The 18,286-nt window shown below is 46.9% G+C and overlaps 1 protein-coding gene across 1 annotated transcript in view; it reads right to left on the reverse strand.

Moving 5' to 3' along the window:
• Nucleotides 1-18,286, reverse strand: part of LOC144792655 (pepsin A-like) — a 216,172-nt gene that overhangs the window by 145,455 nt on the left and 52,431 nt on the right. The window lies entirely within an intron of this gene.

The raw sequence follows: 18,286 nt of genomic DNA on the forward strand, positions 1-18,286 counted from the left end.
AGGGGAGAGGAGTTGGCCTAACGGCTAGGGCGGTCGTTCTCGAATCTGGGGAACTGGGTTCCTGTCTCAGCAATGATGCTGAACATCCTGTGATTCTGGACAAATCACTTAATCTTCCTGTGCCTAACAAAAAAATACAAATATGAATGTGTCCTCATGTAACGCAACTGGTGCTATGTAAAGCTCTCTGATACCCGATTTGGGTCAAGTTTGCGCTTTATAAAACTCTGTAAAATATGTTTTTTTTACACATTTAAAAAAATTAAAGGCATATATGGGCCTGTCCTATCTGCATCTCCTAGGTTTGACAATGAGCTCTTAGCTTTGGGAATGCCAAAGGGATACATAGGACTACTGCATCACAAGTAAATCTGATCCCTGGATCCTCTAGATTTGGCAGGACTCAAAGGAGGCTGGGGGTCTGCCCACTGATGTTGGAGAGGAAACTATGAGATTCAGCATCACTTCAAGTCCACCTGCAGGGGTGCTTCCTGAGTAGATCACACTAATTGAGACTCTGGCTTAATGTAGGATCCATGGACAACTAGAAGTGAAGTGATGAAGCATGGTAAGAGGAAGTGTCCCATATTTCAGACCTGTGATGTTCTCAGGGACTTTACAGAGGCAGAATGGAAGATCTTGAAAGATGGGTTGATGATTACACACTTGTAGAGGACGCCCAGTTGTGGTGTTAGGTCCCCCAATAAAAACGTGGGACCTCATTTATGAAAAGTGACGCATCGCTGTGTGAAAACAGTGATGCGTCACTTTTCATTGCGCCCTCCTTGCGACATGCTGGATGTGTCACATGTACAGTGAGAATTATCATGTCACAAGGAATTACAGATATGTCACTATTTCTGACGTATCTGTTGGCGCAAAAATTACGCATTGGAGTGTGTCACAAAAGTGAGGCAACTCCAGTAATGGGTCATTTCACATAGGCAAGTCACATTTCAAATGTGCCTGGGTCAGTCTTACGCCTGCTGTGAGGCTGGTGTAAGATATTGACACATTTGCGTCCTAGAAGTAACGCAGTGAAATCTCATAGATTTCACTGCGTCACATCTATGAGGCTTACTTGCATCAGAACGCTCACCCTGCATACATTATACCTGATGGTATAAGTTGGCATAGGGGTTTACAAAGTGATGCATCTACCAAGATATGTCACAGTAAATATGACGCAACACAGTGCATTTTTTATGCTGCTGGTGCGTCACAAAAAGTGACGCACCAGCGGCGCAAATGTGACACAAGGGCTCATAAATAAGCCCCTTGATGTTCCTGCCTATAGGAAAAGTAGTTTGCATCTACAAGTCACCCCCGGTAAAAGAAGGAAATGCAATTTAGCTTACTTATAAGTCTCTTTCCAAGGACTGTAATCTAAATGCTACTAGTGGCCTGAAGTACTGATGGGACCACCACACAAGTAGCCTTTCAAACCTGTCTCAGGCCTGCCATTGGAATGCCTGTGTTTGCAGTTTACTGCCACTTCATCTTGGTATTTAAAACTACTTGGCAAGCTTTAATCTCTCATTTTACTGCACATAGGTCATTCCTAAAATAGGCCCCAGGTAGTCCTAAGGGCACAGTGCTGTGTAAGTAAAAGGTAGGAGATGTACTTTCAAATTGTACATGTCCTAGTAGTGACAAAGAGCTACATTCTTGGTTCACTGCTTTGTGGCCTACCCCACTCATAGGCTAGCATTTGGGATTCCTTAAAACACTTGTGAGCTGTAATCCCTGATTAGAAAGAAGAGCAGAATCATGCTTCATATCTTTGGAATGGTAATGATAAATCCCCTTCAGCGGTAAAGGTGAATTTGACAGTACAATATTAGAAATACCACATGGCTGGGGTGGCATGTTATGCAGAATAACAATGGATTTAGCCCAGAACTCATGACTGGGGCTGAATGTTTGATTTGTCCAGCATTGTGTTCATCATTTGCCTGCACAGCATTTTTAGAAAGTGGAAATGTCTCTGCTCTGCACTGATATATATCCTCCACAGATAGCCTGAAAGACACACACACACACACACACACGCACAGTAACACAATGAAAACATCATAGCAATACTCCACATAGGGTTAGAAAAATAGATTATATTTTTATGAGTAACACAATAACAAAATGACCAAGAAACCAAACATAGTGCTTAGAAGTCACTAGCGGTCAAAAGGTTATTTGAGATCGTGAGGGACCGGTACAAATCCAAAGTTGAGGCTGACCGGGATGGAGGGCAGGTTGGCTACAGGACTCACACAGACCCCACTGAAAAAGTACCTTTGATGGAGCAAGAGTCAAACCAGAAGACTCGATGCATCACTTCTGATATGTACAGGCGATTATCGCTTTGTCGACAAACCCCTTTAAGATGCAGGCACTGTGTGGTAGTCGGGTTGTGCGATTGTTTGTCGTCGAGTCACGCAGTCCGCCAAAGCAATTTTGTTGCTCTGCTCCTGCGTCGGTATTGAAGGGTAATGTATCGGTTTTGAACAGCGCAAAGTTGTCACTGTGTCAGTTATGATGGTTCTGGATGGCCGACATCACCTCTCAAGGGCCCAGGTTTAGATTGGCACCACTTGACAGGACAGGACTCACAGATGGCAGAGTCCAGTCACTGTTGCAGATTTAAAGTCTTTGATGGCCCTGAGACATCAGAACAGGGGTCAAGCTAGCAAGCCTTGGAGTCACTCTGGGTTCAAGTGAGATGGGTCCGGTCCTTCAATCAATCAATCAATCAATCAATCAAGTAATTTGTAAAGTGTGCTACCTACCCACTGGGGTCTCAAGGCGCTGGGGGTGGAGCTGCAGTCAGTGGTCGAAGAGCCAGGTCTTGAGCAGGCTTCTGAATGCCGGGAGGTCTGTAGTCTGTCATAGGTGGAGGGGAGGGCGTTCCAGGTGTTGGCGGCGCGGTGGGAGAAGGATCTGCCCCCGGAGATGGTTCTGTGGATGCGCGGGACGGCGGCCAGGGAAAGGTCGCAGGGAAAGGTCGGCGGAGCGGAGTTTCCTGTTGGGGGCGTAGAAGGAGAGTCTGCTGTTGAGGTAGGCTGGGCCGGTCTTGTGGAGTGCTTTGTGTGCATGGATCATGAGTTTGAAGGTGATTCTTTTGTCGACGGGGAGCCAATGCAGGTCTCACAGGTGGGGGGTGATGTGGTCTCTGTGAGGGACGTCTAGGACCAGGCGTGCGGAGGCATTCTGGATTCTTTGGAGTCTGCTGAGGAGTTTGGCCGGGGCTCCGGCGTAGAGGGCGTTACCATAGTCGAGTCGGCTACTGATGAGGGCGTGGGTGACTGTTTTCCGAGTGTTTGTTGGGATTCATCTGTAGATTTCGTGGAGCATACGGAGGGTGCGGAAGCATGAGGAGGAGACTGCGCTGACTTGGTTGGTCATGCTGAGCATGGAGTCGAGGATGATCCCTAGGTTGCGTGCGTGGTTGGTCGGTGTCGGGGGAGTTGCCAGGGAAGGAGGCCACCTGGAATCGTCCCACGCCGATGGGTTGGGCCCAAGGATGAGGATCTCCGTCTTGTCCGAGTTCAGCTTGAGCCGGCTTGCCTCCATCCAGTCGGCGACGGCCTTCATCCCCTGGTGCAGGTTGGATTTGGAGATGAGGGGGTGCTTGGCGAGGGAGAGGATCAGCTGGGTGTCGTTGGCATAGGAGATTATGTTGAGGTTGTGTAGTCTGGCGATGCGGGGGAGGGGGGGCCATGTAGACGTTGAACAGCGTCGGGCTGAGGGAAGATCCCTGAGGGGCGCCGCAGATGGTTTTGGTGGTTCTGGATTGGAACAGGGGAGGAGGACTCTCTGGGTTCTGTCGGTGAAGAAGGAGGTGGTCCAGTCCAGGGCCTTGTCTCGGATCCCTGCGTCGTAGAGGCGTGTGCGGAGAGTGTGGTGGCAGACGGTGTCGAAAGCAGCGGAGAGGTCCAGGAGAATGAGGGCTGCTGTTTCGCCATTGTCGAGGAGGATTCTGATGTCGTCTGTGGCGCGATGAGGGCGGTTCCAGTGCTGTGGTTGCTGCGAAAGCCAGACTGGGACGGGTCCAAGATGTTGTTATCTTCTAGGTAGCGGGTGAGCCGGGTGTTGATGGTCTTTTCAATGACTTTCGCTGGGAATGGAAGCAGGGAGATGGGCCTGAAGTTCTTGAGGTCGCTCGGGTCCGCCTTGGGTTTCTTCAGGAGGGCGTTGATCTCGGCGTGCTTCCAGCTCTCAGGGAAAGTGGCGGTTTCGAAGGAGAGGTTATTTATGTTGCGCAGGTGAGGTGCGATGAGGCTGTTGGCTTTGTTGGCGATGTGGTGGGGAAGAGGGCCCGATGGGGCGCCTGAGTGGATGGTGCTCATGGTCTCGATTATGTCTTCGGTGCTCATGTTGGTCCATGTGGTCAGAAGGTCATGATCAGTGGGGTTGGGTGTGCTTGACGTGGTGGGGTGCGTTGGGTTGATCTGAGTGTTGAAGCTGTTGTGGATGTCGGTGATCTTGTGGTGGAAGAAGGCGGCGAGGGTGTCGCACAGAGCTTGCGACGGCGGGATGTCGTTGGTGTAGGAGCTGGGATCAGAGAATTCTTTCACGATGTTGAAGAGCTCTTTGCTGTTGTGGGCGTTGTTGTCGAGGCGGTCTATGAATGAGGCTCTTTTGGTTGTTCTGATGAGGTGGTGATGGTTGCGGATGGCGTCTTTGTGGGCTGCGTGGTTGGCGGGTGTTCTGTCGCTGAGCCAGATGTTTTCGAGTTTCCGGCAGGTGCGCTTGGAGGCCAGGAGCTCTGGGGTGAACCAGCTGGCTCTCTGGTTGGTGTCTCTGTTGGCGGGTAGTCGTAAAGGTGCTGCGGTGTTGGCGCATTTTTCCATCCAGTGTCTGAGGGTGCGGGCCCCCTCCTCTGGGTCGGTGGGGCTGGTCGGAGGGTCGATTGCGAGGTGAGCTTCCAGCAGTTCCTTGGTTACTTTGCCCCAGCGACGGCGGGGGATCTGTGGGGTGCGGTGGTTGGTGTTGGGTTTCTGGAAGGTGAAATGGATGCAGTGGTGGTCGGTCCAGGTGAGCTCGGAGTTGTGGCCAAAGGTGACGTGGGGGCCGGAGGAGAAGATGGCATCGAGCGTGTGGCCGGCGACGTGAGTCGGGATTTTGACGATCTGTTTCAGTCCGAGGGTAGCGAGGTTGTCGACCAGGGTGGAGGAGTTGCTGTCGTTGATGTTTTCCAGATGGAAGATCAGGTCGCCGAGCAGGATGTAGTTGGTGGAGGTCAGTGCGTGCATGCTGATGAAGTCTGCGATGGAGTTGCCGAATTGGGGGCGTGGGCCCAGCCATCTGTAGACGAGAGTGCCTCTGAGTGTGGTCTTGGGGTCTGTGTGGATCTTGAAGTGCATGTGTTCCGCGGTGGGGAGGGTGTTGTCGGTGTTTGTGGAGACCTTGAAGGTGTTCTTGCGTATGATGGCGATTTACTCCTCCGACTCCGTTGGCGCGGTCTCTTCGGGAGATCTTGTACCCGTCGGGAATGGCCAATGCGATGTCAGGGGCGGAGGTTTAGTTCAGCCAGGTCTCAGTCAGGAAGGCGACGTCTGGTGCTGTGGTGGTGAGTAGGTCCCAGAGCTCGACGGCGTGCTTGTGTGCGGAGCGGGTGTTGAGCAGGATGCATCGCAGTCGGTCGGATCCCGTTGCTGTCGGGGCTTTCGCGTCGTTGGTGCAGGTGAAGGTGCAGTGTTGGCAGGTGAAAGGGCCGTGGGTGCGCTTGGGGGTGGCTTTGTAGCAGTTGGAGGGCCTTCTTAGGTTGAGTGCGATGAGGGTGTTGGCGTCGTAGCGGAGTCTTGCTTCGTCTCTGGTGCGGGGACCAGGGGTTCTGGCGCTGGGCGCGGTCCAGGCGCGGACGGGCGAGGACGGTCCGCGCGGCCTCCATATAAGGGGGAGGTGGGGAGGGCGGGTCAGCTGGGAAGCGGGAAGGTGGCAGCGAATGGGCAAGGGGGGCGGGCCGCCTGGAGGGCAGTGTCAGAACCTTAATTACTGTAGATTACTACACAGGAACAGAGATGCTAGTTCCCAGATCCACCCCGACAGCAACTTAGAGCTTGATGTGACAAGTCTCAGAAGAGGCTATCATGGGGGAAGGGGGAAAGTGGATAAAATAACAAAAGAGAGAAGAGACTGTCCTGGTCGGTTTCTTCTTGAGTCCGTCCTGCAGACTTCTACAATGGCTGAAACCCTATGACTTCCAGAACTCTGCTCCTCTTCTATATCTTATTAGTGATCTTGTGTTGTGTGCTGTTATTCTAGGATGGGACTTTCTCTTTTCTATTTTTCTGTTATTCTCTTCTTTTAATTTCCTTGCTTTCTGCCTCTTATGTGCTGTATCCCTCTCTAGCACACTTTATTTTTAGTCTTTTCCTAATGTATTTATTCCTCTGTAACTTCTCTCATTAACTTTTCAGGTCCTGACTCTTCTGTTTGTATACTCGTCAGCTGAATGACAAGAACGCTGCTCCTTTTCCTGGGTAAGTACTGTTCCTTATTCTAATAACTATTTACAATTCACGTTTACATTAATGTCATACGTAACTGATACTACTTCTTTTTCCTTTTTAGTGACCTGACTTCTCTGCGCGCTACTTGGACTGACTGAACTACGGTTTTCGATTTGGTAAGTGGTTATTTTCCAAAATACATTGTATTTTCGTTTCGCTAACATGAATTCTCAATTGACACTTAGCTCTCGTCGTTTTTCTCTCTTGCAGGTGTTCCGGTGAAGCGCAGCAGCGTCTCTGTAGACACGGTAATGAATTTCCTCACAAGACGGAAACCAGCTGCTCTCACGTCTTTTTTCTGCTTTATTCTTCTCTTCAGAATCACTGGAAGAGCTGCTCTAAGCTCCGTTAAATATTTCCTGACTAGTTCGGTGATCTTTGAGTCTCTGACTAAGAACGTAACAACAATAAATATAGACACTCCTGACTACCTCCCTAACGCGGTCGAATTCTTGGTGAAGTGCGCAGTTCTCTAACAGCGCGAGGCTCACCTGGACTCTGCCGCACTCTTCTGCTGGGCACTAGAGCGTTAACAGTAACTCAATCCTGGTGACCTTTTCAGGCGCCATTTTCGAGTTAGCTCTGACCAGGGTTTCTTGATAGCTTGGGACTTGCTATTCTTAATCCTCCCATGTGCTATTAACCCAGCTGCGCCATGGGAGTCCTGACAGGCAGCGGCGGGAAGGGAGAAAAACGGCGGGGGAAAGCGGGAGGAAACAACGAGGGGGGAGCGAGGTCAGAAGCAGGCAGGCCCGCTCGGAGGGGCAGCATGGAGGCTGGCAGTCACACGGGCACATGGGGATACAGGGGCACAGGCAGTCCTTGCCCTTATCAGGGCAGAGAACAGCTTTCAGCAGGAAGCAGGGCAGCACTGCAAAGCAGAAAAGCTGTTCTTCCAGAGAAGCAGTCAAGACGTGTCAATCCTTGTTGCACAGAATTCTTTACTCCTGACAGAGTTCTTCACAGGTCCAGTAGTGCTCTGTCTTGGTAGGCTCAGCAGCCCAGTACTTCTATCAAGTTGTGCCTTTGAAGTGGGGCTGACTTCAAAGCAGGCCCTTAAAGTGCACAGGTCTCTCTTTCTTCCCACCCCTCCTCCAGGCTATCAGTAGGGGATAATCAGCCCTTTGTGTGGGAAACAGGAAATTGACTATTCAGATGTAATTGTCAGTTCCCCCTCTCTCATCCTTCCCAGGAACATCTGCCAGAATGCAGATGAACTCATCTGCATTCTGACAGATGTCTCTGTCTCTGTCACTCCCATCCTTCCTGTGCTTGTAAATGTCTAGAGGGAATGCATAAAGTGTTGCAGTCACCTATCCCAAATGTGTATTGGTGACAGGATGCAAGGCACACAGAGCAGTAAGAGCAGAGAAATGACTACTTTCTAGAAGTGTTTTTTCTGAAATCTTAATGTTCAATCTAATTTACAATTAAAGAGGATTTATCATTACTATTCCAAAGATATAAAACATGATGCAGCTACTCCTTTCTGATCAGGAATTACAGCTTAAAGGTGTATTAGGAAATTCCCAATGCTATCCTATGAGAGGAGTAGGCCTCACAATAGTGAGAAATGGATGAAGCTGTCTATAACTATCAGTAGATGTAAAATGTAACCTTTTACTTACACAGAACCATTCCCTTAGGGTTAGGTAGGGCCTAACTTAGGTGTCACATATGTGTAATAAAGGGGAAGTTTAAGTCTTGGCAAGGAGTTTTAAATGCCAAGTCAAAGTGGTAGTAAACTGCACACACAGGCCCTGCAATGGCAAGCCTGAGACAGGTTTGAAAGGCTAATTGTGTGGGTGGCACAATCAGTGCTGCCAGCTCAATTGTAGCACTTGGCTTACAGGTCTGGGTATATGGTATACTACTTTATAAGTGACTTATAAGTAAACTAAATATGCCAATTAGGTATACTCCAATGCCACTATGTTTAGAGAAGATGTAAATGTACTTTAGCACTGGTTAGCAGTGATAGAGTGCCCAGAGTTGTAAGGCCAACAAAAAGATACAGCAAAAAGTGGGGATAAGCAAGCGAAAGGTTTGGGGGAAGACCATCCTAAGGATGACTTGTTCAACAGAATATAAGACCTTTAATATATAAATCATTTATGAATGTTAACAGTGGATATCACAAGGCACGTGCTGAGACTTTGGCAGGACATATTTTTTTGTCCCAAGATGGCCTTAGCCTTAGTATGAATTGAGAAGGGGATTATGGGGCAAATGCCTATTCTCACAACTCGACAGAAATGGTAGGCATACCACCTTTCTTTCAGAGGGTCAAGAGGAATTTACAGAGTGTGCCTACATTTTTTACCACGCAGAGAAGAGGGACTCTCCTGGTCTCGCTTACACTAGCAGCTGCCTAGAGAGGAAGAAGTAAGCTGCTGCTACTCCAGAGACAGTAAAGCCAAGGAGAGGCCCAGCGCTAAGCCGTCCATCTTGATTATGAGGGTGGGCTTTGAGGGAGAGTCCTACGTCTGGTGCACAATAATGTGCCCTGTGTCCTCTCACAATTGAGACAGGGGGCTGTACTGGGTTCTCCAACTGCTGGCACACCCAAGCTCATGATGCCCTTGCACCCTTATTGGAAGCTCACCACCATGATCCAAGACAGGCAGGTTATTTACCCCTCTGCAGCTGGATGGGTAATATAGAGGGCACTCATGTTGGAAACTTTTGCATATCCATCCACCCGAAAGATGGGTTTACAAGTATTGGCCCTAGATTAAGATTAATTATTTCACACATCAGGTGATGTGGACAGTCTTCGGAGGAAATTAAGGGGATAGAAACAGACCCTTCGCCAGCACGAAAGACAGTGGCACAAGTCATATGACCCTGTGTCGCTCAAAGAATATAGGGCCAAGTTAGCCACATACAAAAAAGGCATCCTTACTAGGAAGGCCGAGTATTATGAGTCCAGGATAAGGGAGGCAGATAACAAACAAAAAGAAACCTTTAGAATTCTAAAGGAGCTCAGTCTTAAGCAGACGCAGGTAGCAGCTACCAGCAAGGCACACTGCAATAGATTCCTGTCTTTTTTGCTTGATAAAGTAACGGACATCCTAACGGACAACCGTAATACCCCCTTGAGCCAGAGCCCCCTGGTTCTGGAGGAGTCACTATGTGACATGAAAGCGTCTATTACCTCCTTTCCATGACTGGACCATGACTCCCTGTCTCACATTGCAACCTGAATTTAGTCTGGCTCACCTGTAGACCCATGCCCGCCTAGCATTTTTAAGCTGGCCCTTCCAGCGATGGAGGGAGAGATTCTCACCTTGCTCCATTTATCACTAGAAGCAGGGAGGGTCCCCAGTAACTTCAAGGAAGGCAGAGTAATTCCCCTATGTTAGACATGGAGGTCTCTAGTTGGCAAGGGCTTGCCCTTTTGTCCAAGTAGGGACCCTTCTTCCTAGTCAGGATAAGGGAGTTACACTCCTAAAATAACTCCTACTCACCCCCTTGGTAGCTTGGCACGAGCAGTCAGGCTTATCTTAGAGGCAGTGTGTAAAGCATATGCACCTAACCAACATCAATACAGTGTAAGCACTACAAAAGGACACCACACCAGTTTAGAAAAATATACAATATTTTTATATGCAAGACCAAAAACGATAAGAATCCACAATGCAGTACTTAACTCCTTTACCGTAGCGCAAATTTTGCTGTGGTGCGGGAGTTCTATTAAGTGGGTAGGGCCGTGACGACCAAAGGACGTGCGCAGCACTACCGAGGTAGTGCTCGCGACGGCCGTTGGCCGACATACACACACAAGGGGTTAAAAATTTACAGTTATCAAAAATCAAGCTTTAAAAACAGTTCCTAGAGGTCGATAGCTCCGTCCGGAGTTATCACAGCGTCGTGAGCAAACCGTTCAGGCAGGTTGCGGTGTCGAGGACCAGCTACGGTGTCGGGAAGACCTACAAACAGTACCTGTTAGAGATGCGGGGCGCTGAGGCCCTTGAAGTCACTCGCGTTGCAGGTCAAGCTCCTTTCTGTTGGGATCAGGAGCACTAGCGTCGGCAGGCGAGGGGGCTGCGGTGCGAAGTGCAGCGGTGCGAAGTGCGGTGCCCTTAGGTCGCGGTGCGAGCAGCGGCTCGGTGGCGGTGTCAGATGGCGTAGTCGGTGAGACCAGGGTCGCGGTGCAAGGTGAAGGCAGTGCTCGTCATGGTGCTGGCAGGTCAGGGTGCAAACAGCAGCTTTGTTGTTGCTGAAGCGCTGTCGTCAGCTGACAAACAGAAGTCTTATCTTATCTTACCTTAATAGGAATTTATAGAGCGCACGGTCACCCAGAGGTTTCATGGCGCTGATTAGGCAGGAGTCACATCGAGAAAAAAAGGTTACGCAAGTGCTTGCTCATACAGCGAGGTCTTAAGCAACCTTCTGAATCCCAGGAGATTGTCACACATCCGGATTGCTAGTGGCAAAGAGTTCCAGAATTTTGGGGTGAGGTACGAGAACCTACGCCCTCCCTGGCATTTGAGCTTGAAGGTGGGGGTGGACAAAAGCTGAAGATGGGCAGACCGTAAGTTGCGGAGAGGAGCGTGCCTTACTATAAGGCAGCTAATAAATTTGGGGCTCGTGCAGGGCTTTGAAGATTATACACCCTGACTTGAAGGCAGGCTCATTGGGCAATAGGCAGCCAATGAAGTCGATAGTTCCGGCGTCGGTAGGCCAAGGCTGTGGTATGGGAGGAGGGCTGTGCAGTGCCCTTGAACCACGGTGCAAGCAGTGGCGTCCATTTCGACGTGGAGCGTCGTCATCGGGGAGGCCAAGGCGTTGTCGTGAAGAGGGGTGGAGTGCGGTGCCCACAGGTCACGGTGCGAGCAACGGCTAGGTGGTGGCTTCAGGAGGCGGCGGCGGTGAAACTAGGGTCGCGGAGCATTGCCCTCTGCGGTACCTTCGGGACACGGAGTAGGCAGCAGCGTCATAGACATCGTCGAGTTGCTTTTCCTCTGTTGCAGCACAAAACACACAGTCCCCAGTGCTGAGGGCAGAAGAGCTTGGAGTCTTTGCTGTTCCTGAGATTTCTTGAACTGGGGGCAAGCTCTACCTCAAGCCCTTGGAGAAACTCACAAAAGTAGATTGCAGAAAGTTTAGTCCAGTCCTTTCACTGCCCAAGACAGAAGCAGCCACTGCAGGCCAACACAGCAAAGCACACAGCAAAGTGGTAGTTCCTCCTCACAGCTTCTCTAGCTCTTGTTCTTGACAGTCATCTTGATCCAAAAGAGTTCTAAAGTTCAGGGGTCTGGGTCCCAGCATTTGTATCCAAAAATACTTTGATCTTCTAGGCAGAGGGTGTCTGTGCCCAGCAAGAACCAGCTGTGCCTTCTCTGGTGTGAATTCCTGGCAGGAGGTGGAGACGGCATTGTCAGAGGCAGACCAGGCCCTTTGAGGTACAAGGAAATCTCCTCCCTCTTTCCCCATTGCAGCCCAGGTCTATTCAGTCCTTTCCTGACCCTACCTAGACTATCTGGTGCCTTCCTGCTCACCAGCCTTCCGTCATCCAAAACCCAGACAGGCAATCCACATTCCAGCAGAGGCACACGGGATGACTGGACAAGAAAATACCTACTTTCTAAAAGTGGTGTTTTCAAACACAGAATGTATAAATCACCTTCACTAAAAGATGTATTTTAATATTCTGAGTTCAGGCATACTAAACTGAATTTCTACCTTGTTCCCTGGGTCAGTTTAGGATTATACGATGTTATAATCAAACTGCCCATTCTGGCCTATGAGAACGGGAAACAACCTTTACAACGCAACTTTTACAATGCACTACCATTACAACAAAACTTTTACAACGCAACATCCATTACAACGCATGCCATTATAACGCAACCATTACAACGCATGACACTACAACGCATACCATTACAACGCATGTCATTACAACGGAGTCATTACAACGTATACCATTACAACTCATACCATTACAATGCATAGTACCCTTACACTATCCAACACTTACCCTACTGTTGCACCTCCTGGAGATAGAATAGTAATTTTTACCCCTACACTATCCAACACTTACCCTACTGTTGCACCCCCTGGAGTTAGAATAGTAATTTTTACCCCTACACTATCCAACACTTACCCTACTGTTGCACCCCCTGGAGTTAGAATAGTAAATGTTACCCCTACACTATCCAATACTTACCATACATGCTATGTAATGGTATGCGTTGTAATGGTATGCGTTGTAAAGGTAGTATGCGTTGTAATGGAATGCGTTGTAATGGTAGTTTTGTGAAATGCGTTGTAATGACATGCGTTGCAATGGAATGCGTTGTAATGGATCTTGCGTTGTAAAAGTTTCATTGTAATGGCATGCATTGTAAAAGTATGCGTTGTAATGACATACATCCATGAGAACAGGTAGCCTTGCAATAGTGAAAAACGAAATGGGCTGTAATTCACTATCAGGACATGCCACAAACACCAGGGCATGTCCTACCTTTCACATACACTGCACCCTGCCCACAGGGGTACTTTGGGCCTACCTAAGAGGTGCCTGACATGTAAGAAAGGGGAAGGTTAGGGACTTGCCAGTGTGTGCACGGGCCAAGTCAACATAACAGTTACAGACTGCGTGCAGACTCTGCAATGGCAGGTCTGAGGTACCTTTTCCGTGCTACTCATGTGGGTGGCACAATCCATGCTGCAGGCCCACGCGTAGCATTTGATTCCCTGGCCCTTGCACTCTCAGTGCACTTTACTAGGGTCTGACAAGAAAACCAAACAGCCAATCAGGGAACCACCAATCCATAACATACTTTTCTACAGCAGCACTTGCACTTTACCACTGATCAGCCGTGCGAAAAGTGCGCAGAAACACGATGCCAGCAAAAACAGAGTCAAAACCGGGAGGGCAGAAAGCAAAAACTCAGGGGAAACACTCCAAAAGATGCCAAGTCTAACACCCTACTAAAAAATGTGGCAGCGGACAACATAAACGTGAAGAATTACAGGTCCATATCCCAGCTCCCTTTTCTGGCTAAAATAATGGAACAGCATGCCCTCAAAACCCTGTTCCGATTTATTGAGGAAGATGAGTTACTTGAGGGTCAGCAAGCAGGATTCAGGGCCCACTACAGTACAGAGTTGGTGATGCTGTCGGTGCTGGATGATATCAGGCTCACAGTCGACAGCAAGGAGCCGTGTGCCCTGGTCCTACTGGATCTCTCGGCGGCATTTGACATGGTCAACCACTGCCAACTCCTAGCACGAATTAGGGACATAGGCATCTGCGAGATTGCACATCAATGTATAACCTCCTTCCTGACAGACCAGACTCAAAGGATCAAGATGGGTGACTGCGTGTTCAATAGAGGGTCACTAACCTGTGGAGTCCCGCAAGGGTTGGCACTGTCGTTGCTTTTGTTTAACATCTATCTTAGACCGTTGGTGGGGGCCCTGGACCGTATGGACTGCCAGATTTCAACTATGCAGACGACACAATTATTCTTACAAATGGACAACACTCCACAAGCACACAGACGCATACAAGATATCCTTCGATACATGGTCAATTGGATGACAGAAAATTCACTTATGATTAACCCCGACAAAACAGAGGTCCTAGCGATCACAACAAGAAGCAACCGACCTCTTTTGGCTTCAGGAGCTGGGAGCCACACCGACTGCAGCCCCAGATGTAAAAAGCCTTGGTATTAGAATAGACGACAAACTTACACTGTCTAATCAAGTGTCCTCTGTGGTTGGGACCTACACAGGCCTGTTGAGGCAGTTGAGAAATTATCTCCCCTTCTTTCATGTACCACCATGCGGACAGTGGTCACCGCTCTGATTATGTCCTGCCTAGATTATGCAATGCGCTATAGATTGGTCTACCGGAATAGCTGCTAGGAAAATTACAAGTAGCAATTTATGAGGATGCCAGGCTGATCTTTAAGCTCCCCAGACGGGCACAGGCCACATCTCTGCTGAAAAAGCTTCACTGGCTCCCCGCCAAACAGCAATTCAGATTCAAGGGCCTCTGCATCACCCACAAGGCCCTTCATGGACAGGAACCAGAATACATCAAGGAGCGCTTGGAGGGATACGTCACTGGTTGTTCCCTCCGGTCATCAGAGGTAGGTTGGTTGGCTTGGCCACGGTTCAACAATAGGACCAAAGGGGGTTCAGCCTTCTCGGTCCTGATCCCACAGTTATGGAACAAGTTACCAGGATACCTCTGGTTAGAAAAAGCCCTCCTTCCCTTTAGGAAAAAACTGAAAACCTTCCTCTTTACAGAGGCTTGGACCTAAGGAAGAAAGTGACTCTGGGCTAACAATCACTAATCTGGGGAAGCCATAGCCACTCTCATTTAGCGCTTAGAGACCTGCAGGTATTAAGCGCTATATAAATCTCAATTAACATTAACAGCTGTTTCTTTAATGTGTACTTTTCCCCTTCACCCATAAATAAAATGCCATTCTAGCGGTTCTCAACTGTTTCACCGTTTAGACCCTCATTTCATGCAGTGCAGCTGCCACAAAGCTTGTACATAGTTATGGTTTTAGCTCATGTTTATTGCCTAATGCACAATCCTTCTATTTATAGAATGATTTTAATTGTGTTTATCAGTTTACACATTGTGCTGGATTATATATCTCTGAAAATTGTATATTTATTCCTTGTGATGACAGTCTCTGCCTAGCACAATAACTCTCAGGTCTCTACCGGCCCTTATTTTCTGTTAGAGGAGCAAGCTAAGGGTCAGATATACAAAGGAGCATGTTTCGGGCAGCCCTTCAAAGCAGCAATTTACCATGGGATGGATTAATGTTTTGCTACTGAAATCCTTCTACTGCAAGGTAGTGCTAACCCATTCAAACATTTTTATGAACAGGCAGTGGTCCATGGAATTACTCATAAAAAAATATCCGTAAAGCTTTTTTTAATGTTCTTCCTTTTAGGCAAATGGAAAGGCACTTGGAAAAAAAAGACATGATGGTCTGCTGACCTCACCAGGCCACCATCTCTGTGATTGTTGCCAATCATAGTGGGTCGTAATTTGCAACCCATCTCATGCATATTAATGAGGTACGTCGGATTGTGACCCACTACGAATGGCGCTTTTGCAAATCATTTTTTTTTTTTTTTTTTGTATTGAGCAAACTTTAGATATACAACAGTGAACATATATAGAATAAATATTCTAATATACATAGTAGAATTTTTTCCCAAATTATACAGGAACGCATAAAAGGCTGTACGTTGTACAATAAATACAATTAATAGTACAAATTATTTCTTTGTTGTATGTGACAGGTATGATGATATATTGATGATGGAGAAGGGCATAGCTTTGTAATAAATATTCGACATGAGATATAACCTCATTATCTTACTCCATACTTCTAAATAGAATTGACAACTATTTCTACATAGTTGAAGTGGTTTTAGGGTCAGGCCCTTTGCTGATACCAACTACCAACTAGCTACGGGAGCCCAGATCAATTCCCCTTTAGCTCTAGATTTTTTCCCTCTGGTTTTATATATTGCTATTTCTAGATTGTATATTGCCAGGAGTCTATTTATCCATCCCTGAAATGTAGGGGCCTCTGTGTCCTTCCAGCGTGCTGCTATCATAATTCTGTATATAGCTGTGCATAAGTAAGCTGTATATATTTCTGAAATATTGAGTTCTAGAGAACTATCAAAACCCAATACAAACAAAGTTGATGATGTTTGGATCTCCCGGCCAAAAATTTCAGCCCAGTATTTACCTATACTTTCTTTTAGTTGTTCGAGTTTCGGGCAATCATAGAACATATGTATTAAATTTGCAGGGCCGAGTGCACATCTAGGACATTTGTCATGACTAGCCTTACCCCATGAGAATAATTTAAACGGTGTATAGTATAAGTTACACACCGTTTTATAGATTTGGGCTTTTAAATTACTTGCAAGTATAACTTTAGAGGATAATTGTAGCACCATATCTATATCCACATTAGAGTTGTTTAGTTTATTAGCCCAACTTTCCTCTATTTTCTCTAGGTCGTCTGGGTGATTGTTTATGAGGATCCCGTAAATATCGCTAATTCTGACCGCTAGTTTTTGCATCAGGTCTAGTAATGATGACGACTGTAAGTTTAAATTTGTAGCGTATTGTCTGAGTGATGTGGAAATTTGAATAAATTTAAAGTAGTCTGCAGGGTAAATCTGATATTTGAGGCGTAACTCATCAAAAGTAGTTCTACCGTCTGAGTTTAGGAAATCGCCAATAGTGACGATCCCTAACTTTTCCCAGCGTTTAGTGATGTTATCGTTAAGATATTGCGGGATTATAGAGCTGCGCCATAAGGGTGTATATTTAGTATACTTAGGTATTGACAATACTCTAGCCACCCTGGTCCATATTTTAAATGCGTCTGTAACTATTTTAAATTTAATCTTTTTATAATATGACGGCTCAATTTGTCTTAGCAGTAGTCCTCGTGCTGTATTTCCTAATGTGAGTTCATAAATAGAGGGGATGTCATGAAGAGGTCTTGTTTGATCTGGATTTTTAGATGTGGTTAAGAAGGTCATCTGCTGCAGAATGGCGGCCCACATATAGTAGGTTAAATTTGGGACTGCTAATCCACCACGGGATGTTGGTAACACTAATTTGGTTATGGCTCGTCTTGTCTTCCCATAATTCCAAATAAATGATGTTATTATTTGGTCTATCTTCTTTATATAGGTGTTGTTAATAAGGAAAGGGATTGCTCGAAATAGATATAGTAGTTTTGGGAATATTGTCATTTTAATATAGTTAGCTCTACCAATTATGGATAATTGAAGATTATTAACTCTTACAAGATCTTTTTTTATTTTTGTGATTACAGGATCATAGTTAAGTGTGATCATTTCGTTAGTGTTAGGTGAAATATTAACCCCTAAATATTTCGCAGTTGCAACTCTATATTGACTTGTATATGGCGTATTGTCGGTACAGACTACCATCGTTTTGTCTTGATTTAATGAGTACCCTGAGTACTGCCCGAATATTCTAGTGACTACTCCTATTTCATCTATGGCCTCAGTAGGATTAGTTGTTAGAATCGCTACGTCATCGGCATAGGCAAGTATTTTAGTATTATATATTCTAGTTTTGACTGGAGTTATCACTGGTGACGTCAATAGTTTGATGATTAAGGGGTTAATATATAATGCAAATAAAAGTGGTGAGCACGGACACCCTTGTCGGGTCCCTCTCTGAATGTTTATACTTTCAGACTCGCTACCTCCCGTCAAGACTTTGGCTTTAGGTTCTGTGTATAAAGCTTTCACCGATTTTATGAACCCCGGGCCGATATTATTAAGGGCTAAAAGCTCCCATAAATACTGCCAGGAGACCCGGTCAAAAGCCTTTTCGGCGTCTAATAAAATCAGAGACATTTGACCTTGCTCTATCTTCATTATATCGAAGAGTGTTATTACTCGGCGTATATGGTCAGTGGTGCTTTTGCCTGGTATAAACCCGTGTTGCCAGGGAGACACTAATTGTTCAATGTATTTGCTAAGTCTGTTAGCAAAAATTTTTGCATAGGTTTTAGAATCTGAATTTATCAGCGAGATAGGTCTATATGATGTGGTTAATTCAGGGGGTTTGTCCTTTTTCCTGAAAACTGCTATGTTTGTATGTCGCCATGATTCTGGAGATTTTCCATGCCATTGGATGCCTAAGAATAAATCGTGAAGAAATGGAGTTACGGTCTTACCTAGTATTTTGTATAAGTCTAGAGGTATTTTATCAGGCCCTG

The sequence above is a fragment of the Lissotriton helveticus genome, chromosome 1_1, assembly GCF_964261635.1.
Source record: "Lissotriton helveticus chromosome 1_1, aLisHel1.1, whole genome shotgun sequence".
In the NCBI taxonomy this organism is placed as follows: Eukaryota; Metazoa; Chordata; class Amphibia; order Caudata; family Salamandridae; genus Lissotriton; species Lissotriton helveticus.